The sequence below is a fragment of the Podarcis gaigeae genome (assembly GCF_964106915.1).
Source record: "Podarcis gaigeae genome assembly, chromosome: 11".
Taxonomy (NCBI): domain Eukaryota; kingdom Metazoa; phylum Chordata; class Lepidosauria; order Squamata; family Lacertidae; genus Podarcis; species Podarcis gaigeae.
In genome coordinates, this window is record NC_139687.1 from 55,117,381 (window position 1) to 55,143,633 (window position 26,253).

At 46.3% G+C, this 26,253-nt stretch overlaps 1 protein-coding gene across 12 annotated transcripts in view; it reads right to left on the reverse strand.

Annotated features, from left to right (window-relative positions):
- The window catches only part of CTIF (cap binding complex dependent translation initiation factor), a 178,476-nt gene extending 154,478 nt beyond the window's left edge, over nucleotides 1–23,998 (reverse strand). For 9 of the 12 annotated variants that reach the window (XR_014556183.1, XR_014556184.1, XR_014556185.1 and 6 more), the window contains exon 1: nucleotides 23,739–23,981. The gene's annotated coding sequence lies outside the window, so the exon portion shown is untranslated. Of the gene's footprint in view, nucleotides 1–23,738 lie in introns of all 12 variants that reach the window. The other 3 variants (XR_014556181.1, XR_014556182.1, XM_083702736.1) reach the window with 1 other exon arrangement.
- Nucleotides 23,999–26,253: the final 2,255 nt, after the last annotated feature.

Consider the following 26,253-nt stretch of genomic DNA (forward strand, 5'->3'; position numbering starts at 1 on the left):
CCACCTAATCTTTCACTTTAAATAATGCGGTGATTCCTGAGCCTTTCCTTGATTCTAGAAAGGCCCAGTGTGTGTGTGTGTGTGTGTGTGTGTGTGTGTGTGTGTGTACATGCGCAGGCAAAATTCAGAATGCAGAGAAATGAATGAAATGAAAACACAGAAGATTGCCAAGCACAGATGATCTCGCACTGGGTAATATTCACTCAGAGCATGGGTAGACAAACTAAGGCCCAGGGGCCAGATCCAGCTCAATTGCCTTCTAAATCCGGCCCACAGATGGTCCGGGAACCAGCGTGTTTTTACATGAGTAGAATGTGTGCTTTTATTTAAAATGCATCTCTGGGTTATTTGTCGGGCATAGGAATTTGTTCATTTCTTTTCTCCAAAATATAGTCCACCCCCTCACAAGGTCTGAGGGACAGTGGACTGGGCCCCTGCTGAAAAAGTTTGCTGACCCCTGACCCAGAGGAACATGCAACTGTGTAGCTGTACAACACTCACTTATATTTCCCACACATGCTTGCAGGCTCGTGATTTATTTCCCACACATGCTTGCAGGCTCGTGATTTAGCTCACTTGCCGACTCATGAACCATTGACCATTTCTGCTGACCGAGGGCCTCAGTGAGCCCAGAGGGTGAAAATGGTAAATAGGAGGGCACATCTGATATCCCTGCAGTCTACCATCTCACAGGAAACTAACCCAAATGTTTATGTCCTCTAGGAACTAAGGAGGTGAAAGCTACAGAATATTGGCTGAGCAGGCAGGATTCTGATGTCATCAGCCAACACACCAGTCACATCACTCATCTCATACCCAGTCCAGGTCTTATAGAAAGCCCTACAGACCAGTCCCCGAGGCAGCTGAGGAGATGCCTAATGTTTAGTAAAGGTAAAGGGACCCCTGACCATTAGGTCCAGTCACAGACGACTCTGGGGTTGCGGTGCTCATCTTGCTTTACTGGCCGAGGGAGCCGGCGTACAGCTTCCGGGTCGTGTGGCCAGCATGACTAAGCCGCTTCTGGTGAACCAGAGCAGTGCACGGAAATGCCGTTTACCTTCTCACCAGAGCGGTACCTATTGATCTACTTACACTCTGACATGCTTTCGAACTGTTAGGTTGGCAGGAGCAGGGACTGAGCAACGGGAGCTAACCCCGTTGCGGGGATTCGAACCGCCAACCTTCTGATTCGCAAGCCCTAGGCTCTGTGGTTTAACCCACAGCGTCACCCGCGTCCCCACCTAATGTTTAAGTTTCTTCTAAATAAAATTGTTTTGGGCACCATCCTTCATACAAGAGTGCATCTTAGGGGGACCACTTCCTATTGCCTGCAGACTGTCTCACCAGAGTGGTGCATGCTCTGGTTATCTCCCGCAATGTGCTCTACGTGGGGCTACCTTTGAAGGTGACTGGGAAACTGCAATTAATCCAGAATGCAGCAGCTAGACTGCTGACTGGGAGTGGCCGCCGGGACCACATAACACCGGTCCTGAGAGATCTGCATTGGCTCCCAGTACGTTTCCGAGCACAATTCAAAGCATTGGTGCTGATCTTTAAAGCCCTAAACGGCATTGGTCTTGTATACCTGAAGGAGCGTCTCCACCATCATTCTGCCCGGACACTGAGATCCAGCACCGAGGGCCTTCTGGCGGTTCCCTCATTGCGAGAAGTGAGGTTACAGGGAACCAGACAGAGGGCCTTCTCAGTAGTGGAGCCCACCCTGTGGAACACCCTCCCTTCAAATGTGAAGAAAATAAGCAGCTATCCTGTCTTTAAAATACATCTGAAGGCAGCCCTGTTTAGGGAAGTTTTTAATATTTAATGCTGTGTTGTTTTTAACACTTGATTGGGAGCCGCCCAGAGTGGCTGTGGAGACTCAGCCAGATGGGCGGGGTATAAATAATAAGTTGTTGTTGTTGTTGTTGTTATTTTACTGTGTGAATTATGTGATGGAGAATGGGCTCTAGTTTAGGTGTCACCTTCTATGTGCAACGAGCATTTTATGTGGGGTGCGGCGCATTCAAGCATGCAAGGTCCCCACACTGCAGTCTCAAAGGGTTCAGCCGGTCAATCCTGCACAGCTATGGTCTTACTTCCCTTTGGGGGGGGGGAGATGTCAACAGTTAACATAGGGGGGAAACTCTGCGGCCTCTGCAGCTAGGCTTTGTGTACTGGATGAGGGACTGACAAGCCGACAAAGCCAGGAAGCCTTTTAAAGGCATGGTTAACAATGCCGGGAATTCTGAGTATGGATTCCAGAGCTCCTGACTCATTATGAGACTCCCTGGATGAATTGCTTAAGGTGATTCAATACCCCTCCCCCTACATTTTTAGCCAGCTGAGCTTTTCTTAAAATTCACCTGCAGGTAACGTGAATATTCAGCTAGCAGCCATCAACAGTTCACAAAATCTGGTATCTAAATTGAACACAAACTCTTTCGGAAAGCTATCTGTGGACTGTGCCTGCCCCCCCCCCCCCGCTAAACTTGTTTGATGCTATCAGGCAGAGAATAGCTTCACTGTATTCAGTCGGTCCGGTCGACCAACTCCCCAGGGACATAACGTGTTGTGTTTTGGAAAACAGGTTATTCTGGGGCAAAATGGAAATCTCTCCGAATATCAAAAAGTCTGTTCAGACATGATACCAGACATGGCACTTTGGGAACATGCCTTGTACTAATAATCAGTGGTCTGGGTTTTCCAGAAAATGTAGAATGATTTGCATTGGGAAATTTGCATCCCAAAAAAATTCAGTTAGTGTAACAAAATATTCTGATGCACTAACAAGTTTGTTTTACTTGTAAACGCAGCAAAAAACTGCATCACTTGCTTAATATTGTATTTGCAGCTGATATCTTTCAGAGACTAGTGCACTTATAATATAACAGAAAATTTTCTGCAGAAAAAATAAAGCGCTAGAAAAATTTCTACCCCACCTTACTGGCTCACACTTTCCCTCTGATTTAGGAGCAAATCATGGTTTGCAGTGTCACCTGAGTTAGGTAAACTATGGTTTGCACAGATCGAAGTATGCCCAAATCAGATATAACAACAATATTAGAATCATAAAGAGAAACTGGTGTGAAGGGAAGAAGATGAGCACAAAGCTCGTTCTCAATGCCAAACCATGGTTTAGCCTTACATCTGGCACCACAATTCCAGCACCATTCTAGAACCTCTGCTAGTTTCTCCCTTCCATCCATTTCCTAGAATTCTAGCAACAATCAAACACCTGTGAGTAACAATTACCACCTGCGTTCTTCCTGTTCCGATTTTCTGGTGTGGGTAATACTGGACTGAATTTGTGTGTATAGTAATTTTTTATTGGTTTTACAATTTAGATTTACATTCATAAAAAAAAAAGAAAAATACAGTACAAAAATATAGAATTCTACGAATTCTCAAGACTTCCACCCTCCCTTTTGTGGGGTCTGCTAATGAACATTTTCATGTCACATCATATTATCCTCCATTTATACTGGGCTAAATTTGTGAAACAGCACAAAATAACAGGACTTTGAAAAAGAAGAAGCAAAGAGCCAATTCTGAAACTGGTGGACCAATGGCTGTATCTAGACATGAGCTGAATTTCCATCAGCTTAATTTTATACTGAGAAGTGAAAGAGTGAACTGCATCCCCTAGCTTGAATGATTTAGCGCAAGGAAACTCTCCTCCTAAGTGAGCTTGGGTCCACTGCATATGTCTTAAATCCTCTCCTAGCCCATAAGACTAGTGTTCAAAACTCCCATTGTTCTAGACCAGCGGTTCTCAACCTGTGGGTCCCCAAATGTTGCTGGACAACAACTCCCATCAACCCTGAGCTCTGGCCTTGCTAGCTAGGGACGATGGGAGTTGTAGTTCAAGAACATCTGGGGACCCACAGGTTGAGAAAGGCTGTTCTAGGCCCATTTTGCAACAGGGAATTTCATCAGTGTGAGCAGTTTCTGAGCTCTGAGCGCAGTACTGCACCCAAGATATCAGATTAAGACTGCAGCAGACAGAAAAGAATACCTTTTTCTGCCTCCCCACTTCCAGACACTCTCTGAAGACTGGCGAAGGGACCCTCATAAGAATACAGTGGTACCTCAGGTTAAGTACTTAATTCGTTCCAGAGATCCGTTCTTAACCTGAAACTGTTCTTAACCTGAAGCACCACTTTAGCTAATGGGGCCTCCTGCTGCTGCTTCACTGCCGGAGCCCAATTTCTGTTCTCATCCTGAAGCAAAGTTCTTAACCTGAAGCACTAATTCTGGGTTAGCGGAGTCTGTAACCTGAAGGATATGTAGCCTGAGGTACTACTGTATGGGGGGGGGGGCAGGCAGGAGAAGTATAGCTTTGTTTTTTGCAGTCTTCAGGTGAGGACTAGACCATGTGAAAAATGAACATAAGAATTTAGCTGCGGTTCATTCATTTTCAGCTTTGTACAGTCAAACCTCATGTTACGTTTGCTTCAGGTTGAGCGTTTTCAGGTTGCATCCTGTGGCGACCCAAAAGTACCAGAAAGGGTTAATTCCGGGTTTCGCCACTTACGCATGCGCAGATGCGCAAAATGACGTCGTGTGCATGCGCAGAAGCGGCGAATTGCAACCCAAGCAGACACGGGTTGGGTTCCTTTCAGGTTGTGAACGGGCCTCCAGAACAGATCCCGTTCGCAACCAGAGGTACCACTGTATTCTTGTTTTAAAAAAGCGCACCTAGAAACTCCATTGCAGCACCTATAGGTAAAGGTAAAGGGACCCCTGACCATTAGGTCCAGTTGTGGCCGACTCTGGGTTTGCGGCGCTCATCTCACTTTATTGGCCAAGGGAGCCGGCGTACAACTTCCGGGTCATGTGGCCAGCATGACTAAGCCGCTTCTGGCGAACCAGAGCAGCGCACGGAAACGCCGTTTACCTTCCCGCCGGAGTGGTACCTATTTATCTACTTGCACTTTGACGTGCTTTTGAACTGCTAGGTTGGCAGGAGCAGGGACCGAGCAACGGGAGCTCACCCCGTCACAGGGATTCAAACCGCCGACCTTCTGATTGGCAAGTCCTAGGCTTCCCATAACCTAGGTCTAATATCCCATTTAGCTCCTAGCTCTCATCTCAGTTTCTAACACTGTGTGAGACAGTTAAATGTCCTGCCTTAGTCTAGCCCCAAGTCCTGACTACAGACAATCACGCGAGTTTGTGTGAGCTCACAGGGGCGTATAAAAAGACACTCTGCCTAAGCTTTGGTTCAGGTGCTGAGGGATCATCCTGCGCCGGCAATAATAGCAGTCGACGTTCTACACCGGCTTCCACTGCATCACCTCCAAGGCAGGCAGACGCAGAACAGGCTGAAAAGCACAAAGAGATTCTGCTCCAGCCAGCAATTTCCAGTCCATCAATCATCATCTCCCCACAGACACATGTGAACAAAGCACACACAGGCGCCCCCCGCCCAACGCACACACCCCAAACTGAAACATAACAGCAACTCCTCCTGCTTCAAAGAAAGAAATTAATTCCTAGAAGGCGGGCATGCATTGGCTCAAGGAATCTCAAGGTGGAAAGCCGGATTTTGGTAGGGGTGGGAGGACCAGGAGGAAGAGACTGACACTTCGCAATCTTCATAGAACCAATATGAACGAAGGTTGGCTTTTCTCTACACATAAAACTGCCTTACACCAAGTTGGGTTTATTGATTATTGACTGGTTATTTATTCCATTTATATACCACCATTCATCCGAAGATTTCAGGGCGGTTCACAATATAGAAATGTACAGGGTAAAAGCACAAAATAGATAGTTAAAACAAAAACAAACCAAGGCCAAGAAACCTTTCTTAAGCCTCAGGGCCACATGACGTTGTGGGCAACCTTTTGGGGGCCACATGATAGAGATGGGTGTGGCCACACACACAGGAGGGTGCAGAGCTGGGCCAGTGAGATTTGCAGCTTGTTGTTTGTGTGTATGGCCTGGGTAGAGTCTCAGGGGCCAGACAGGGAGCCCTGAAGGGCCACATTACCTTCCCCAGACCCTGATTCCCTTCCACTGGTGACAGGAACAAGAGTTCATTTCCAGTATTGAAGACATATTCCAGGCCTAAGATTCCTTTTATTCTGTGTCTGCTGACATTTCTAAGCCCCTATTCTTCACTTGGCTCCATCTGATGGACCTTGAAGCTTTACGAAAGAGCAAAGTAAACACCATAAATTCGAAAGCCGCCCCCTGCTGCCCCAAGATCTCAGAAAGCAAGACTGGGGGGTGAAATACCCTCTATCAAGGGTTCTCCCCTAATGTTCAAAACAGATGCTACAGAATACACATGGCAGCAAAGATTTCTATCCATATTTTCTGCCTTATTTCCTTATATCAAAGGGGCAAGGCCTTGTATTGACCTCCCTTACATCCCCAACTTAGGGACGCGGGTGGCGCTGTGGGTTAAACCACAGAGCCTAGGACTTGCTGATCAGAAGGTTGGCAGTTCGAATCCCCGTGACGGGGTGAGCTCCCGTTGCTTGGTCCCAGCTCCTGCCAACCTAGCAGTTTGAAAGCACAAAGTGCAAGTAGATAAATAGGTGCCGCTCCGGCGGGAAGGTAAACAGCGTTTCCGTGCGCTGCTCTGGTTCGCCAGAAGCAGCTTACTCACACTGGCCACATTACCTGGAAGCTGAACGCCAGCTCCCTCGGCCAATAAAGCGAGATGAGCACCGCAACACCAGAGTCGTCAACGACTGGACTTAATGGTCAGGGGTCCCTTTACCTTTACCTTACATACCCAGCTTACAATTACGGCAAGAGTTATGGCTCAGTGGTAGAAGGTCCCCAGTATCTCCAGGTATGGCCTGATCTGAACCCTCGAAAAGATGCTGCATTGCAAATAGAAATGAGCTAGATGGACCAATGATGTACTATGTCAGTATAAAGGTAAAGGGACCCCTGACCATTAGGTCCAGTTGTGGCCTATTTATCTACTTGCACTTTGACGTGCTTTCAAACTGCTAGGTGGGCAGGAGCTGGGAGTGAACAACAGGAGCTCACCCCGTTGCAGGGATTCGAACCGCCGACCTTCTGATCGACAAGTCCTAGGCTCTGTGGTTTAACCCACAGGGCCACCCGCGTTCCCTATGTTAGTATACTGCTCCCCAAATTCAAGCTGGGTGCAAACAGCTGGTGTGTGTAGAGCTTTCTTTTTCCAGGATGCATTAAATTCCATGCACTAAAAAATAGTACAAACCATCACAATCCAGAATGTGCAGTATTGAGATACAGGAGGACATATGGCCCTCAGAGTTCCATTTAGAAATCTGATACAACAGATTTCCTGATCGTTCTCCGCAATGAAAAACAGTGGCTCGCACAGCACAATTCACCCTATGGCTAGATAATGCATTAAATGCATTTTTAAAAAAATTGTTTCCTCCGCTCCAGAGCTCACACAGTAGACAAAACGCTCCCCAAACGCCTATCTCCCACCCCAGATCACGAGCACAGCAGAACACGAAGTGAAGGATCTGTGATGTGTCAGAGGTGTCCTTGCTGTCACCCTTGACTTTTCTGAAGTTGGACATCAGCAATGCCAGGCGATAACCAGGGTTATGTACACTGCCTGTCAAGAAAAAGCACATGCCATGACCCAAAGTAACCCAAAGTCGACACCGAGAAAAGCAAGCTGTTGTAGCATCAATAAAGTTTTCCGGTTTGGCAGGTTTTAAGCTTACTTTGGTGACGGCCGAATGCCCTGATGATAGAAAAAAGAAAGGAAAAGTGTTCACTGTGGTATTTTATAATGGCCTTATCGCAAGCACAGAGCCCTATGGTCCTGTGACATATTTGCATACAGATTCTAATTTTTGTGAGGCTCCTGCATTGCGGGGAGTTGGCCAAGATGCTTCTTCCAATGCTATTATGTCGATATTTGCAAGGGCTTCCAAAGCAGGCCTCAAACTTTACCTGGGCAACAGCCTTCCGTGTCTCCCTTTCGCAATCCTAGACTTGTAAACCTACCTAGTCCCATTCTTTTTTACTCTCTGCTGACATCCCTTACAGGCTTACACCTGTGCTTCTGTTCCACCAATTTAGATGGGATTCCTTGGGACAGTGGTTCCCAATTAGCTATGTACTAACATAACATAGCACAAGCTTTTATAGAGTCTGCTGCATCAGATTATCTATACAGTGGTACCTCGGATTAAGTACTTAATTTGTTCCAGAGGTCCGTTCTTAACCTGAAACTGTTCTTAACCTGAAGCACCACTTTAGCTAATGGGGCTTCCTGCTGCTGCCGCGCCGCCGGAGCCCGATTTCTGTTCTTATCCTGAAGCAAAGTTCTTAACCTGAAGCACTATTTCTGGGTTAGTGGAGTCTGTAACCTGAAGCGTATGTAACCCGAGGTACCACTGTAGTGATAATCTATGCTGGAAATGTAAAGAAAAGGAGGGTACCTTTTAGCAAATTTGGTGGACCTGTCCCAAGGTGAAAGACTTCTGGGAGAAGATTTATAATGAATTGAAAAAAATGTTGAAATATATACATTTATTAAGAAACCAGACGCCTTTCTTCTTGGAATAATAGGTTTGAAATTGCCCAAAAAAAGATGTTAGACTGTTTTTGTATGCCACAACTGCAGCTCGAATTTTATTAGCCAAGAATTGGAAAACACAAGAAGTACCAACAGTGGAGGAATGGCAGATGAAGATGATGGATTTTTTTGGAGCAACCGACCTGACCGGAAGAGTCCATGACCAGAAGGAGAAGGAGCACCAGGAAGAATGGAAGAATTTCAAAGACTATTTACTCAAATATGCTAAGATAAATTAAATAGAAACAGTTGCAAAAAAATAGATAGGCTAAGGATTTAAATATGTGAAGTTATAGAACAACATGTTTAAAGTTAAGATGAAAAGAAACGAACATGTTAAGAGGACTAAGTAAATGTTATGAGATTTTATTTTGGAAAACTGTTACAATGATATATAATGAAATTCAGTCAAGGGAATTTGAGGACATCATTTAACAATGTTACTAAGATTGGACCAAGTTCAGTTATGATTTATGTTTGTTTGTTTAACATTTTGGAAAATCAATAAAAAATTTTGGGGGAATAACAAAGAACAGAACCAAATGCGTCCCTCAGGCCAAAAGACATCCCCTACCACTGTTTCACGTGCACTCAAAATGTCTGGTCCCTGTTAGCTATTGTAACACCCTGTTTTGGGTTATTCGTAGCTGTCCTGATCATTTCCATAGGCAGTCGGATGCTGCAGGGGTGTTCAGCCTGTGATGGAAGGTGTTGCGCTCAAGATCTGGATTACAGTTTAGGAATGTTTCTGGATCCAACGCTGCCAACTAGACAGGGACCTAAGTATTTTGCATCAGCCGATGTAAAAAGGACTCTGCCATGTGTGTTCATTCTGTGTTGTTTTTAAACGTAGACCCTGGTGCGGTTTTTAAAACTGGTTTAGCTGTTTTTAAGGCTAGGTCACAACTGAACCAGTTGCCAGTCGCAAAAAGCACCTGGTGCCTGGCTAATTTCGAACACGAATTAGATGTGCCAAGTTAAGAAGGACAAAGGTTGAACATACTGGTGGTGGTCACTCAGACGTGTCCACATCAACAGACCAAAATAACGGGGGCGGCGGGGGGGCGGGGCAGAGAGATGCTGTAATAAGCCAGGACCAGGCAGAACTCTGAACACACCCATTGGCAAAGCCACATGACCTTGACCGCTTTGATCTGCAGAACTGGGAGTGGCCACCGAGACCACATAACACCAGTCTTGAAAGACCTACACTGGCTCCCAGTACGTTTCCAAGCACAATTCAAAGTGTTGGTGCTGACCTTGAAAGCCCTAAACGGCCCTGACCCAGGATACCTGAAGGAGTATCTCCACCCCTATCATTCTGCCAGGACACTGAGGTCCAGCGCTGAGGGCCTTCTGGCGGTTCCCTTGCTGCAAGAAGCCAAGTTACAGGGAACCAGGCAGAGGGCCTTCTCGGTAGTGGCACCTGCCCTGTGGAACGCCCTCCCACCAGATGTCAAAGAGAAAAACCAACTACCAGACTTTTAGAAGACATCTGAAGGCAGCCCTGTTTAGGGAAGCTTTTAATGTTTGATGGACTACTGTATTTTAATATTCTGTTGGAAGCTGCCCAGAGTGGCCGGGGAAACCCAGCCAGATGGGCGGGGTATAAATAATAAATAATAATATTTATTATTATTATTATTATTATTATTAATAATAATAATAATAATAGTAACACTTTTACAAGTTCCTTATAATGTTTTGTTTCTTTGTTCTGCATTGAGGTTGGTGTGCCCGTTGATCTACACACAGATAGATCTCCTTCCCAGGCAATGGAAACTGTTTTTTAATAATATATATATAATTGAGAACTGCACAGATAATGTTGTGTTACGGGGTGGCCCACAAATGCCAAAAATATAAATAACTAAATAAAGCCTGGCTGTGCACCAACAGAAACCTGCAGCAGAATCTAGGAGCTGAGTAAGTCGTGCTTGATGTTAAGAGTGTCTTCACGCATCTGATATTGAATTGCTAGAAGGAGGTCATAGCGTGCAAACCCCCCATTGTCCCAGACTGTGTCTAAAAGGACTCATGTGTGCAGCAAAACAAGTTTGGCTACTGCTCCCTAGGAGTCAGCTTGCAACGTCTCTTGCCAAGCGGCTAATGGCAAGAGGACGTGAGTGTAATAATGTACAACTTGCAACCTGAACCTGGTTGCGCTTACTCAGGAGTCAGCTCCATTCAGGCCGACAGAATTTACTTTCGATCTGCAGGGCTGAGGTTGCAAAGTCGAGAATGCATAACTGCACGGTCTTCAAGATTTGATCCCTTTTATCCAGACATCCAGAGTCCCATGGACTGCAAGAAGATCAAACCTCTCCATACTGAAGGAAATCAGCCCTGAGCGCTCACTGGAAGGACAGATCGTGAAGCTGAGGCTCCAATACTTTGGCCACCTCATGAGAAGAGAAGACTCCCTGGAAAAGACCCTGATGTTGGGAAAGATGGAGGGCACAAGGAGAAGGGGACGACAGAGGACGAGATGGTTGGACAGTGTTCTCGAAGCTACCAGCATGAGTCTGACCAAACTGCGGGAGGCAGTGGAAGACAGAAGTGCCTGGCATGCTCTGGTCCAGGGGGTCACGAAGAGTCGGACACGACTAAATGACTAAATAACATCCAGACATCCCCAGATTTCTAAGTAGCCAACTCACATTTTTTCTAAACCAAAACTGGAAGGATGCCATTTTAACTACAAATTGGAGCCTTTGACAACAAAAAAAGAGCATGTGTAACTAAAAATTATTTTAGGAGAAGCCTCTTGTTGGGGGATGATTAACTATGCAGCAACTCTCTGAAGAGAGCATCACGACTAACGCTCCAGACAGTGCCAACACATGAAATGTAAATCCAAAATGTCTAGAGGGCACCAGCTTGGGGAAGCCTGCTGTGAAATGAACACTGACTGATCAACAACAACAACATTAATAATCTCAGCACATATGATATTGTTAATGTATGAAGTGCCCTTGTATTGCCAGAGGTCTATTCTGGCTGGCTTCCAGAGTTTTGAGGAATGCACATCTCCCCAGGGAAGTGTGTTTGTGTGAGCGCACACATTTTCGAGGAAAGGTATATATATACAATGTCAGCACATTTGCCTTTTATTTATGTGCCGTTTATCCTGAGCATTGAGATTTTTCGCCGTTTGTTTGGCACAACGTATAGGCGTCTCCAACTGATGCCCGATCCTACTACAGGCTGAGTCATTTCCCACACAAAGACTTGCACTCAGAGCACCTTACAATACAATAGTACCTCTGGTTAAGAACTAGATTCTTTCCAGAGGTCCGTTCTTAACCTGAAACTGTTCTTAACCTAAGGTACCACTTTAGCTAATGGGGCCTCCCGCTGTCGCCGCACGATTTCTGTTCTCATCCTGAAGTAAAGTTCTTAACCTGAGGTACTAATGCCGGGTTAGCGGAGTCTGTAACCTGAAGCATTTGCAACCTGAAGCGTTTGTATCCCGATGTACCACTATACAGTTGTACCTTGGATCCTGAACGGCTCATGAGTTGAACCTTTTCGCTCCCGAATGCCACAAACCCAGAAGCGAATGTTCCGGTTTGCGAACGTTCTTTGGAACCCAAACATCCGACGCGGCTTCCAATTGGCTGCAGGAGCTTCCTGTAGCCAATCGGAAGCTGCACCTTGGTTTCTGAACGTTTTGGAACAGATTCCATTCCAAACGGATTCCGTTCGACTTCTGAGGTACGACTGTACACTCAAGAAAGCGTGAACCACAGTTCAGTGGCTGGACTGTCTGCTTTGCATGCAAACGGATTCAGGTTCAATCCCCAACAAGAAGCAGGTGTGCTGGTCCCAGGGGGGTTACCGTGCGGCGTGGTCCGGTCCGAGGCTGAAGCGTGGTCCAAGGCAGGGAGTCGGGCGAGGTCAGGAACTCTGGCACAAAGCAGAACAGGGTGCCGGCAAGAACAGGCTACCAGCAATGTTGCTCCCGCAACCTGGGACTGGGCGGGCTGGCCTTTATCTCCTCCGAGGCCTAGGGTGGCCCCGGCCCACAGGTGACTTGCCTCCCCTGGCCTTAAGGTGAGCACTCCTCCTGTGAGAACTTAGTTCCCTCCGCCTCTCTGCCCTGAGCCTCTGCAGCTCAGGAGAGGCTGGAGGGTTACCGGACCCAGAGGCAACCTCACCTTCCCCTGACAGGGCTGAGAGTGGAGCACCTGCAGGCAATGGGTCCTCAACCACCTCTGGAGCCAGAGTGGATTCAGCTGGTGTCTGCTCCTGAGGATCCGGCACAGGTGAGGACCCTTCAGGCTCAAGCCCCTGCCCGGGCTCAGCCGGCCCTGGAGGCGGGGACTCTGTGCAGGCTGGGATTCCTCAGGTTCAGCCTCTGAATCAGATTCCCAGGCCATCACAGTATGGAAAAGACCCAGGAGAGATTCTGCCACCGAAAGCAGACAAAACTGGGCAAGATGGGGACACTTTTGACCTGCTGCAAATGCACAGGAACTTGCCTTAAACCAAGTCAGGCCACTGGTCTATCTATAGCTCAGTACTGTCTACAGTGACCGCCAGCATCTCTCCTGGGTTTTAGTCAGGTGACATTCTCAGCCCTACGTGGAGGCGTCAGGGATCGAACCTGGAACCTCTTGCATGCAAAGTATTTGTTCTACCACTGCCCCACTGAAAAGTCACAGGAAGACAGCTATGTTTCTAAGAACAGCCGGCAGCAAGAGCAATTGGTTCAAAAGGAAGTCCCTCGGTTCTAATCTGTGTAATGATCTACCTCCAGCTTTCCCCAACCTGGTGCCCTCCAGATCTTGGGGACTGCAACTCCCATCAGGCCCAGAAGGATGAACCCCCAGACAAGGTAAGAATCTCCAGCTGATATTTGATGGAGAGTGGCTGGGGAAACCCAGCCAGATGGGCGGGGTACAAATAATAAATTACCATATTTTTTGCTCTATAAGACTCACTTTTTCCCTCGTAAAAAGTAAGGGGAAATGTGTGTGCGTCTTATGGAGCGAATGCAGGCTGTGCAGCTATCCCAGAAGCCAGAACAGCAAGAGGGATCGCTGCTTTCGCTGCGCAGCGATCCCTCTTGTTGTTCTGGCTTCTGAAATTCAGAATATTTTTTTTCTTGTTTTCCTCCTCCAAAAACTAGGTGCATCTTATTGTCTGGTGCGTCTTATAGCGTGAAAAATGCGGTATTATTATTATATTATTATGTGCAGCCCACTAATTGTCCAAGCTTCCCAGCATCCTCTGAGACTCTGAGAAAGAGACTGTGGCTTGCACCTGGAAGGCATGTTTGATGCAAAGTCAGGAAAACTTTCAGCTACCTTTCAAGCAGTATAACTTCCGGACAGCACTCTCTGCACAGAAGACAGCATGAGTGCGTGTTTACTGTTCAGCCAAGGGCAACGTAACTAACCTGATCAGAGTGCATGATGCAAGCTTTACCCTTGAACCCAAAGTACAAAATCCTGCAATGAGCATTTGCATATCCAGATGGCAGGAACTTCTGCAACTTACAGAGAACTTTAAAAAAATGAAAGGCATTTCTCAGCCTTCCTCCCCTACAAAACAAGGTTGGGAATCAGAAAAATAAAATGGGACAGGACTTTCCTGGACTGTATCCCTTCAAACTGCAGGTGCTGGTTTTAGTTTTCTCTCTCTCTCTCCCCGTGGAAGAATTCAACAACACACTACTGTCTGAACCACTGAAAGGCAGCTCCGAATACTGAATATCCCCCTGATAAGGACATGCACAAACTTCGCTGGTGGGTGGCTGTTGGCATCTGTCTGTCTTGAGACACAAAGCAGTGTTCCCCCAGGGGTGAAGTCAAACCGCCACATTAGCATTAGCCTCTCTGGGGCGCGGACCTGGGCTGAGCAGACAACAAGAAAACACACACACACACACACGGCCTCGCTGATGTGGTCCAAAGGAAAGCAGAGCAATGCGTTTGGCACCAGCCTGGCTGCGGGAGTTGCCGGAAGGAGGCACACAAGGCACCAACCAACTGTCTTAGGGACTCCACTCTAGACTTGGGTAGGATTTACTCTAGGGCTGGGCGATCTCAGGTTTTCAACACTGCGATGTATCACCAGCCAAACATCACAATCTGGCGATACATTACAGAGCTGATAGGGAGGAACAAACCAGGCAAAGCTTCCCGGATTCGGGTAATCACCTGGGTGATGGGCCATTAGAAGAACAAAGGAAATGGGCGGGGCTCCTTTTCCAACTCTTAAAAGAGTTTGAGAGGGTCAGAATTTGCCATGATGTGACCTAGAGGGCTGAAGGCTGGAACGCCAGAGATCAATACAACTTAGCAATTCGAAAGCACGTCAAAGTACAAGTAGATAAATAGGTACCACTCCGGCAGGAAGGTAAACAGTATTTCCGTGCACTGCTCTGGTTCGCCAGAAGCGGCTTAGTCATGCTGGCCACATGACCTAGAAGCTGTACACCAGCTCCCTTGGCCAGTAAAGTGAGATGAGCTCCGCAACCCCAGAGTCGTCCGTGACTGGACTTAACGGTCAGGGGTCCCTTACAACTTTCCAAGGAATACAGAGAAGTAAATCACAAACTAAACACTTCTGTATGTGGTTTACAAAAATTCATTAACAGTAACGTATAAAAATTCAACGCCTTCTAATAAAGTCTTAAATGCTATTTACAATGCCAAAATAATAATGACATACACAACTCAATCCAGTGGTACCTCAGTTTTCAAACGTAATTCTTTCTGGAAGACTGTTCGTGTTCCGAAATGTTTGAAAACCAAAAACTCAAAACGGAAATCTCAATAAGGAAGCCGCATTTCTGGTTTGTCTTCTGAGGTGCGTTTGAAAACCAAAGCATTTACTTCCAGGTTTACGGCATTCGAGTTCTGAAACGTTCATCAACGGAGATGTTTGAAAACCGAGGTACCACTGTATTGGGTTGTGTATGTCATTATTATTTCGGCATTGTAAAAAACCCCATCCAAATATTCTTGCAGTAAGTCCAAGACAATAACTATATGTATACTTGTTGCTGGTGCAATTCCAACAGAACTCCAACAACATGATAACCAGATTTCAATCTGTTTTGTGAATCTTCTTCTGGTCAGCCCGAAAAGGAACTATGCAACGGCAATTCAATGCTCAACCAAATAGGTCAACTCCAACCTTGAAAAGAGGCACATTGCTCTTTTTGAAAAGGCTGCAACTATGGGAGAAACAAGGCCCTCTTGGAGTGTTAATGATGTGAACCCCTCCATCGTAGTCTCAGGTTGTATATATGTGTAAAACATATATCATAAAGACACCACAGTCTCCGCTCTGCCTCATTGCCAAAAGGAAATACAAATCCTGGGTATGCGCCTGGAACCCCTGGAATTTCGGGAGACTGAGGTGGCGTGCAACACTAGGTAAAGAACCAAAAAGAGTCAGCAGGGCAACTTGCGTGCACAAAAGTGTGAGAGAAGCTCACCTCGCTACAGAAATGAATTCTTTTTGCCACTGTTTTTGCCACTCGATTGGGAACCACCCAGAGTGGCTGGGGAAACTCAGCCAGATCATCACCAGCATCATCATCAAACCTTTATTGGCATCACTTGTAAACATTCAGAATAAATAGGCCAATGCAATCTCGTCGCCATTTCAACAGTAGTCATTTGCCAAAGGGAAGAAGAGGCGAGCAAACTCAGCCAGATGGGCAGGGTATAAATAATAAATTATTATTATTATTCATTTAAAGCACCCGACGTCACCCAAAATATCCAACTATAGTTTAAGGATGCTGGGGACTGTAAAGAATAAACTACAGTTCCCAGGATTCTTTGAGGGGGAATGAGCCCTAAATGCACACAGACCAAAGACAAAGAGCAGCCATGTAACTCAGGAAGGCTTTGTTTAGCAGGGCAAGATCCTGACAGGCTGACGTAACCATCCTGACGTCATCGGAGTAGCGATGATTGCACCATCATAACCAAGATCAGGAATCCCTTCCTCAAGGGGCTACTATGGCAATTCAAGAGCCGTTTGATGCCAAGTGAGCCAGACCCATTCAGCAACACCCAAACGAAAGGATACTGAACTTACCTGCTATTCTTTGCCTGATCTTACAAAAATGGCAAGATTCAATTTTGCATTCTACACAGCAATGGTGTATCTTGCACGCGTAGGCCAGAGTTTGCTGCAACGTACCGATCCAAGGCGACATAAATTAACTGAACCTGTTAAATCCTTTAAAAATCCAATCGGGATGTTTCAAGCAACACACTGCTTGAGGGGCACTTACAGAAAACACAACAGATATTTCAACTTGGGACAAAGGGAAACCATTACATATCGTAATGGATACTGCCTCGTTAAGGTATTAATCTGATTTGCAAACCTTTCAGGTCTTCTCAGAGATGGAACATACTGAGTAATGAGCAAAAGAGGCACAAAAGGATGGTTGGGAACACGGGAGGCAGCGTTCATTTCAATATATAAGGCTCTTCTTTTATCCCAAGTTTAAATATCTAATTGCGTTCACACAAGGACCCGTGACGCCACACAGGTGGCGCTGTGGGTTAAACCACAGAGTCTAGGACTTGCCAATCAGAAGGTCTGCGGTTCGAATAACCACGACAGGGTGAGCTCCTGTTGCTCGGTCCCTGCTCCTGCCAACCTAGCAGTTCGAAAGCACGTCAAAGTGCAAGTAGATAAATAGGTACCGCTCCGGTGGGAAGGTAAACGGCGTTTCCGTGTGCTGCTCTGGTTCGCCAGAAGTGGCTTAGTCCTGCTGGCCACATGACCCAGAAGCTGTACGCCGGCTCCCTCGGCCAATAAAGACCAAGAGTCGGCCACGACTGGACCTAATGGTCAGGGGGCCCTTTACCTTTACCTTTAAGGACCCATGAAGAATAGGAAGAATGTACGCCAGAGTTTCCCAGCCTTCAGCCCTTCAGATGATGACAGGAGGGAGTCTGACAATACCTGGAAATGCATCAGGTGGAGGAAGGAAAACGTATTTTCTTCAGAAATATTGGTGTTGGAACAGTGCATCCCATCATCAGCACCATCTATCTCCACTAATGCAACAGGACTCCCTACCCCACCAGCACCCTCCCCAAATTTGCTCCAGAAGGTGGTTGTTGTTGGGGAACCCCTGGAACATAGCTGTGGAGTAGGAAATATCTGGTTTTCGCCTACATGAAACTTGCCGAACTGACTGGGAGACTCAGACCAGAGAGAAGAGACGGTGGAAGAAGATTGGAAGAAGTTTAAAGAATATTTGAAAAAAAATATGTTAATATTTAAATATTAGAATAGCTCTGGAAGTGGATATAGGCTGTAGGGTTAGAAGTAGAGGATAGTGTATTTTAAAATAGTATTATTTGTAAGTGATAAAATGTGAAGATTTTTATGGTAAAACTAAATGTGATAAAAAAAATGGCTAGAAATTATTATATATGTAAATTGATAAAGATGAGGTAGAATGAAAATCAGATGGGGGGACTTTGGGAAGCTCACCTAACAATGTTTAGAAAAGAATAAGGATAAGACAAGAATTTGTTTGTATTGTTTGTTTTTCTGTTTGTCTTGTTTAGTTGTGTTATAAAATGAATAAAAATGGGGGGGGAGGAAATATCTGGTTTTCAACATGTTATATCAGCAGCTAAACATCGCACTAGACTGATATATCATGATATCTGAAACAAGGATGGAGCTATGGAGAGGAATTGACTAGTTTCATGGTTTCCCCCACATCCTAATTTTTTTACATAGCACACACACCACACACCACGATTCATGATATATTGCCAGGTCAACAATTATGAAATCGATATGGACTTCTAACCGATTTTGGATGATATTTCACCCAGCCCTACTGGGGGGGAATAGAGAAAGAAGGTTCTATTCTGCAAGCAGGAATTCCTCGCGCGATGAAATGTTCACTTAGCACTCCAGTAGATACCACTCACTGGTTTTCCCCATATGCAAATCTGCACTGATTTATCCGTTGATTCAGCCAAGGCTTATTGGCACAGTTGGCCGAGATTTCTGCAATTGTGAGAATGCCACTGCAAGACGTGAGGGCTAGCAAGCGGAATGTGTGACCCGACTCCACTGAAAAGTGTCGGCTTGGAAGAGACATCTGTTAGCTCTGCAATGCCTGTATTTCACATATCAAAGTTGCAACCCCCCTCCCGGCCCGGTGGTGCAGTCAACAAGCTGTGAGATCTCTAGAATGCGCATGGCACAAGTGTGTGATATGAAAACGGGTGGAGGGGACCAACACAGGACATTTCCCCCATTCCCCAGAGAGAGAAGAGTTTTTGGCTGATGCTCCCAGCATTGCATAACCACAAATAAACCACCCTGTGATTCTCGGATGAAAGACAATATAGAAATGTAATAAAATCATTAAATAAAGCAGGGGTCAGGAAACATTTTCAGTAGGGGGCCAGTCCACTGTCCCTCAGACCTTGTGGGGGGCCGGACTATATTTTGGCAGTGGAAAATAACCCAGGGATGCATTTTAAATAAAAGCACACATTCTACTCCTGTAAAAACACCAGGCAGGCCCCACAAATAACCCAGAGATGTATTTTAAATAAAAGGACACATTCTACTCATGTAAAAACAGGCTGATTCACGGACCGGCCGCGGGCCGGATTTAGAAGGTGATCGGGCCGGATCCGGCCCCAGGCCTTTGTTTGCCTACCCATGAAATAAACAAACTACAGTGGTGCCCTGCAAGACGAATGCCTCGCAAGACGAAAAACTCACTAGACGAAAGAGTTTTACGTTTTTGAGGTGCTTCGCAAGACGAATTTCCCTATGGGCTTGCTTCGCAAGACAAAAACGTCTTGCGAGTTTTCCCCCTTCCCCCCCCCTTTTTCTAATCCGCTAAGCCGCTAATAGCTGTGCTTCACAAGACGAAAAAACCGCTAGACGAAGAGACCTGCGGAACGAATTATTTTCGTCTTGCAAGGCACCACTGTATAGGATCCATGCCCAATTTCCTCCCATTGAAAGGTGGGGGCCATCTCTGTCGTCTTTTTGGCACCTACTTAAAACCTTCCCTCTTCCTAGGTGCCTTTCCAGGGCAAGGCTTTCCAGGTCTGCATCTGCATTGCAATAGTTTTAAGGATGTTTTTGTTTTAGCACTTGTTTGCTACTCTGGGCTGCTTTGGGAGTAAAAGTGGGATTAAAAATAAAATAAAAATAAAAATAATAGACAGGATTTCAGTGGTCAAACATATGACTCTTCTGCAGGAGGGTCCCTGGAGCATCACCGGTTAAAAAGGGCCAGGTATATCTGGTTAAAGCTATGGTTTTCCCAGTAGTGATGTATGGAAGTGAGAGCTGGACCATAAAGAAGGCTGATCGCCAAAGAATGGATGCTTTTGAATTCTGGTGCTGGAGGAGTCTCTTGAGAGTCCCATGGACTGCAAGAAGATCAAACCCATCCATTCTTAGGGAAACCAGCCCTGAGTGCTCACTGGAAGGACAGATCGTGAAGCTATGTTCTTGAAGCTACCAGCATGAGTTTGACCAAACTGTGGGAGTCAGTGGAAAACAGGAGTGCCTGGCGTGCTCTGGTCCATGGAGTTACGAAGAGTCAGACACAACTAAACAACAACAACAACCATGGTACTGTATAGATTAGGTGTAAGATGCCAAATATCTTATGATCACTCCTCCGCAGGGACCTGATGACAGATGCAAATTCCCCTCTATCCTTCCTAATCACCCTTAAGTGTCACCTTAAGTACTGACCTCACCTACTGTTAAAAGTTTGCCAGGCTCTCTTAGCCAGAATTTGCTAACCAGCACTAAAAGGCAGCTTCAAACCATGGTTGGTGATGCCAATGCAGTGATTAACCATCTTTAAACCCATGTGTGAGAGTTTTTTGGGGGGGATTTGCAAGCTAAAAGGTCTACTTTGAACTCAAAGGTCTGCTTTGAAGAGCAAGCCCCAGTATGGCCTACCATGACTTCACAAACATGCTGGTTTCCGGGAAGAAAATCACAGGTGTTTTGCTCTTCCCCGGTTTTCTTAGGTCAGTGTAATATACTTGTTTGGCTTGGTGTGTCATCCGAACCTGGGATTGTGGCTGAGGTCTCACCTCCTTTACCATGGCTGTAATCAGAAGAGAAGCCTTGGCTATTATGATTATATCCTATTGCCAAAATGCAGCAGTTTGCTCTAGAAATTGCAAACACACTGTGCTCTGTGCCACCCCAAAGATTTGCTAATGGCACACAATCTCACTGCACAAGGATTCATAAAGCAAATTCTTCCTGCACGTACTGCATGCAAAGGCACACTAGATAAACCATTGCATTTCACATAGGACAAAATTACTTTTCTGTACAAGTTTCTAGCTCTCATTGAGAGAAAGTGCACTTTGAATGAGAAAAGGGGAAACGGTTTGCTCCTAAAATACAGTACACGCTAGTGTATCCGGGCTCTAATCATTTTTCTTAGCAGAGCGCCAATTTCCCCATCTACAAGAACTTGGATTTAAAGAACAGCAGTTTGCGTTTCTGATTCAGAAGCCCACCATTCAAATCCGGCTGCCCACCAGACCATCAAGATATCGGACATTTCGGCGCCTGATTTCACAAACCTGACACCACATCAAGGTGAGCATCCTCTTAAATACAGCAGATAAAAAGCAGAGACAGCTCTTTGCAGAGCTGCTGGTGATTTTGCTAAATGCAAAGATGTGTTTCCCCTGAAGGAAGCTGGAGGAAGGGAAGGACCGTGGCAGAAAGAGAGGGAGAGAGCCTTGCTCTCTGATCTAGCTGCTCCCCCCGCAATCTGTTCTTCCCCTCAATACTGCAGCATAAACTCATGTACAGAAAGCTCTTACGTGGCACAGGCTAGGAGCAAGAGCCCCCACCCCACTCAACCTTCCGCTTTCTGGTCTTTGGAAGCATTTATCCTTCCCCATAACTAAGAATGGCAGGAATGATCACCTAGGAGTCGCACCTTGTTACTAGATTGATGAGTTAAGGGCAGCAGGTACAAAAATCACCCCAAAGCACCAGAATAAAAACCACTGCAGGAAAAAATATATTTTAAAAATGGACCGCACCCATAACGTGCCTGAAAGCTGATCCAGCCTAGGATCGCTCCCTATTATCCATGCAGAGAGGATGGATCTTAAGGCTACAATTCTATGCTCACATGCCTGGGGTAACCACAGCTGGATTCAATGGGACAATGCAGGAAATGTCACCAATGGCAAAGCACCTTAGCCTGCTCTATGATAGTACCAGGAGATGATGCTCTGGGCTGTTCTGTTCTTATCTATCGCTCGAACCCCTTTCCTTCTCCCTTGGCTACAAGGCAGGGTGAGATTAAAAACGATATCAGGGATTTCGGAATGGAACTGTTCTTGCCACGTCAAGAATTAACACTCAAATGAGGCCACCGGCTTCCATGCAAACTATATCTAATTATTTTAATGGAAATCTGCTAGATTTTTTGATACATGGAAAAGGAATCCAGCTAGGATATGCCCCAAATCACATTGTCACCCAACAGAGCGTTGTGTAGAACTGCACACTGCCTGAACATAATGTGCTGCCTGCACACACACACACACACACACACACAAAGGATACCCTTTGGCTCACTTAAAACCCCAGAACATTGAAAATCCGGATAATCTAAGATCTGCATTTTAATAACACGGCAAACCTGAGTATCTATCAACGCATGACATTTTAAAAAACCCACGGGTGCTTGGACCGTGCGTTAGGCTGGCCACGGCTCGTCCTTTCCCTAATGCAATCTTGAAACATTCTGGATTTAACCGAAATTGCATGAACCCCACCACCTCTCAGACAGAGGGAAACAATCCAAGTCCTTGCACGGTGTGTGTGGAAGTAGAATCAGACAGGGGCCATTGGGCAGCTGAAAAGGATTACAATAGCCTCTGAACAATTAATCCTGTATTACGGAGGAGGGAGGGAGGGAGAGAGGAAGATGACCTCAAGATACATCATCAATGGAGGAGGGTTATGATTCTGGAGGACTTTTTAACACAGGAAATCCTGGAGAGATCACAAATCTTCCATTCCACCTCCTCCCCACCCAACAAAATACCCCCCCCAAAAGACATACGCAGTTGCATAATATACGCTCAAATAAAATTACACACATGCTTTCAAGGATTTACAGGCGAGGGGGGTATTAAATAGAGGGGGGGGGAGAGTCTGAATCCCTTTACTACACGCTTGTGTGAAAATTTACAACTACGAGTAACATCCATTCTCTTCCTCTCCCCGCCCAAATTCTGGCAAGGGAGTCTATCTGTGCGTCTCGGGAGAGATCATGCCGGAATGATGCATTTCATAAAAGGGCTGAGATAAATGCCACCAGGCCCGGGCTGCAAATCAAAAAAAGACTTTCCCTGACATAAACTGCATTGGTTGGAAACGGAGAGGTGGGGGGGGGGAGAAAGCGGGTGGGGGTGGGGGGAGCCGAGATGAAGGGGGAGGGAGGAGAAAAGAGGGAGGGGGAGTTGAAGTCTAGACAACATGCAATCGACACGCACATATCCACGCAGAAGGGGGGGTGGGGAGAGAATCACATGGGACTGATTTGTTGGAGGGGGGGGGGAGAGAGAAAAGAAAGCAAAATAAACTCCGTTCCAGTTTTGGCCTATGCAGACGCAGGAGAAGAGGAAGCTGGGGGAAGAGAGCAGCCAGCTCTTCCTATTTTGATCCGAAGCAGAGATTCCCTCCTCCCCGCCGCAAAAACGCAGGAACACCTTGCAACTTGGTCCCCGGGTTGCAAAACAAAGGGGAGCCCCGCCTCGCCCCCCCCCCCGCCTGAGTTACGAGGGTGTCACGCAGCCGCCACAACAACAGGGGAGAGACCACGAGCGCCCTTCGCCTTCTCTCCCCGGGAGAAAGCCACAACAGGGCTCCACCGCCATCACCTGCGCGCGATCCAATGCGTAAAAACGCGGTTGGATCCAATGCGTAAAAAGGAGGATTCCCTCCTCGTCCCTTTTATTGCAACGCCTCCAGGCTGGGGAGGAATTGTGGTGTGTCGGGCGCGTACGCATGGATATATATCAGCACCAGTCATTTGCTGGCAATCGAGGCGCAGCACGGATGCCCACAAAAGGACCCTCGCGCGCGCATTCACACAGCCCTACAGATAACCCCATAGCAGCCCAAACCCACAACAGCGCCGGATGATGATGATTACCTTTCTGGAGAGCCAAGGCTGGGCTGGAGAGGAGAAAGAGGGAGCCTCTGGGTGGATTCCGAGGGAGGAAGGAAAGGGGAAGGGGGGTCAGATTCCTTCTTGGAGGTGCATGAGTCCCGACTGGGGAGAGCTTGGGAAAGTGGAGGCAGAAGGAGGGCTTATTTTCGCTCTTATTTTCCAGGCTGTCCAACGACACAGAAACCGGGCTCCTGTGACACAGGCTAAGAGAATGCAGGAATGTGACGTTCCCAACTCCTCCCAACGAGCCACGTGCATAGACTTTAAAAAAGAAAGGGACGCGCTAAGCTTCCTGGGAAATGTAGTTCCTCTTCGAGGGGAGGGGAGATGGAGATGGAGGGATTGTATTTTGGACGTGCGCGATCGGACGCACCTGGGAGAGTTTTTTTCCCCTCCAGGCGCTGCGATTGGATTGCGCAGCGCCGGATTTAAATGGGGCCCTTTATATGTCCAGCTGTCCTTTGTCAACAACAAATTGTCGCTGTGTTTTTTGTGTTGAATATATGCTAGATGGTAATTTATGGACCTTATAGGTATCTAAAAGCATTTGCACATAACAAAATATGCAAAATGTTGGCACCCTGTCTATAGAAAGGAGCAAACCAGTGATATTTTAGGGAGCAGGCTAGCAGGCGGGGCCCAATACTTACATCATAGGAGCCTACACAACACAAAACGCTGTTGCTGTATGTAGGTTTTATTATTTTTTTATCTTATATTCTGGAAATGTACATCCAGTTTTTCCCCTTAATTTTTTTTGGGGGGCCCCCAAGAAAGTGGGGTCCTAAGCTATAGCTTGTTTAGCTTATATGTAAATCCAGCACTGCAATTGCATCTCGTTGCTTAAAGGCACCCAAGTCCTGATCTCTTGGGGCCATGTCCTTAGAAAGGATAATGAGAAAAGAGGGGCGATAGCACAGGAGCCTATCTTAAAGGGCATTTTGAGGATGTGGGGCAGTGGGAAGAGTGAGAAAATGGTGGTTTGCCTTGTGGGGAGAAGGAAGAAGCAATGCAAAGCGGCCTGAAAAAAGAAGAGTAGCAAGTGAAATTAATGGACAATGCAGAATTAGATAAGATAAGATGACAGGAAGGATTCGAAACCTGCGGGACCAGAGATTCTTGGAGGGCTGGAGTAAATATTTGAATTATTTGAAAAGTAATTGTAATAAACAGATTACGCTAGTAGGATTGCAAGAAGTTTTGAAAGGCGGACTATGCAAAATATTGCAAAGACTATGAAGAGAGTTATTAGTTAAGGATAATTAAAAGTAATAGAGAAATTAAGAAATGTAGACTAAGTGATAAAGACTGAAAAATCTTCAGATGCGGTTGATGGAAGTCTAAAACACTGTACAGTGGTACCTCGGGTTAAGTATTTAATTTGTTCTGGAGGTCTGTTCTTAACCTGAAACTGTTCTTAATCTGAAGCACCACTTTAGCTAATGGGGCCTCCTGCTACCGCTGCGCGATTTCTGTTCTCATCCTGAAGCAAAGTTATTAACCTGAGGTAATATTTATGGGTTAGCGGAGTCTATAACCTGAAGCGTATGTAACCCAAGGTACCACTGTATAAGATATGAAAATATGTTAATATATATAATCAGTGGCGTTGCGTGGGGGGTGCAGGGGGGGCCGGCCGCACCGGGCGCAACATCTGGGGGGGGGCGCTCGCACTCACAGCTCTCTGCCCCTACCTCGAGTGCTAAAATCCACGGGTTAGGGGGCGCAAATTACTTGCCTTGCCCCGGGTACTGACAACCCACGCTACGCCACTGTATATAATTTTATGGCCACATGGATTGCAGCGAGGGGAGTTTCTTTGCCAACAGAGGTGCATCTAGAATTATTACTCAGAGCACCACCCTCAGAAGGCAGGCCAGAAATTAGAACACATTTAGTTTTCCTGAAGTAATTTTGCGACAAGGCAGCAGACAGGGATAGGCTGTGGAACTGCCGATTCGTTCATAAAGGACCAGATGCAAAAGAAAAGAGGACAAAGCTGTGCCCCCTGTTATAGTTGTGTAGGAGATACCTGCTGAAATTTCTCCATCTCTGCAGCTATTAAAGGTGCAGGGGCCCTATCTCCGTTTGCATCTTGCTGCCTGGCCTGTTGTGAGAAAAAGACTAATACAGTGGTACCTCAGGTTAAGTAGTTAATTCATTCCGGAGGTCCGTTTTTAAGCTGAAACTGTTTTTAACCTGAAGCAGCACTTTAGCTAATGGGGCCTCCTGCTGCCGCCGCGCCACTGGAGCACGATTTCTGTTCTTATCGTGAAGCAAAGTTCTTAACCTGAAGCACTATTTCTGGGTTAGCGGCATCTGTAACCTGAAGCGTATGTAACCTGAAGCATCTGTAACCCGAGGTACCACTGTATGCTACATCAAACAGTTTAACCCAATGCACTCAGAAGTCGGTCCCACCGGGCTCAGTGAGGCTTACTTCTCAGGAAAAAAGTACAGGACTGCAGCCTGAAGGCATTATTCCATTTTCACGGCT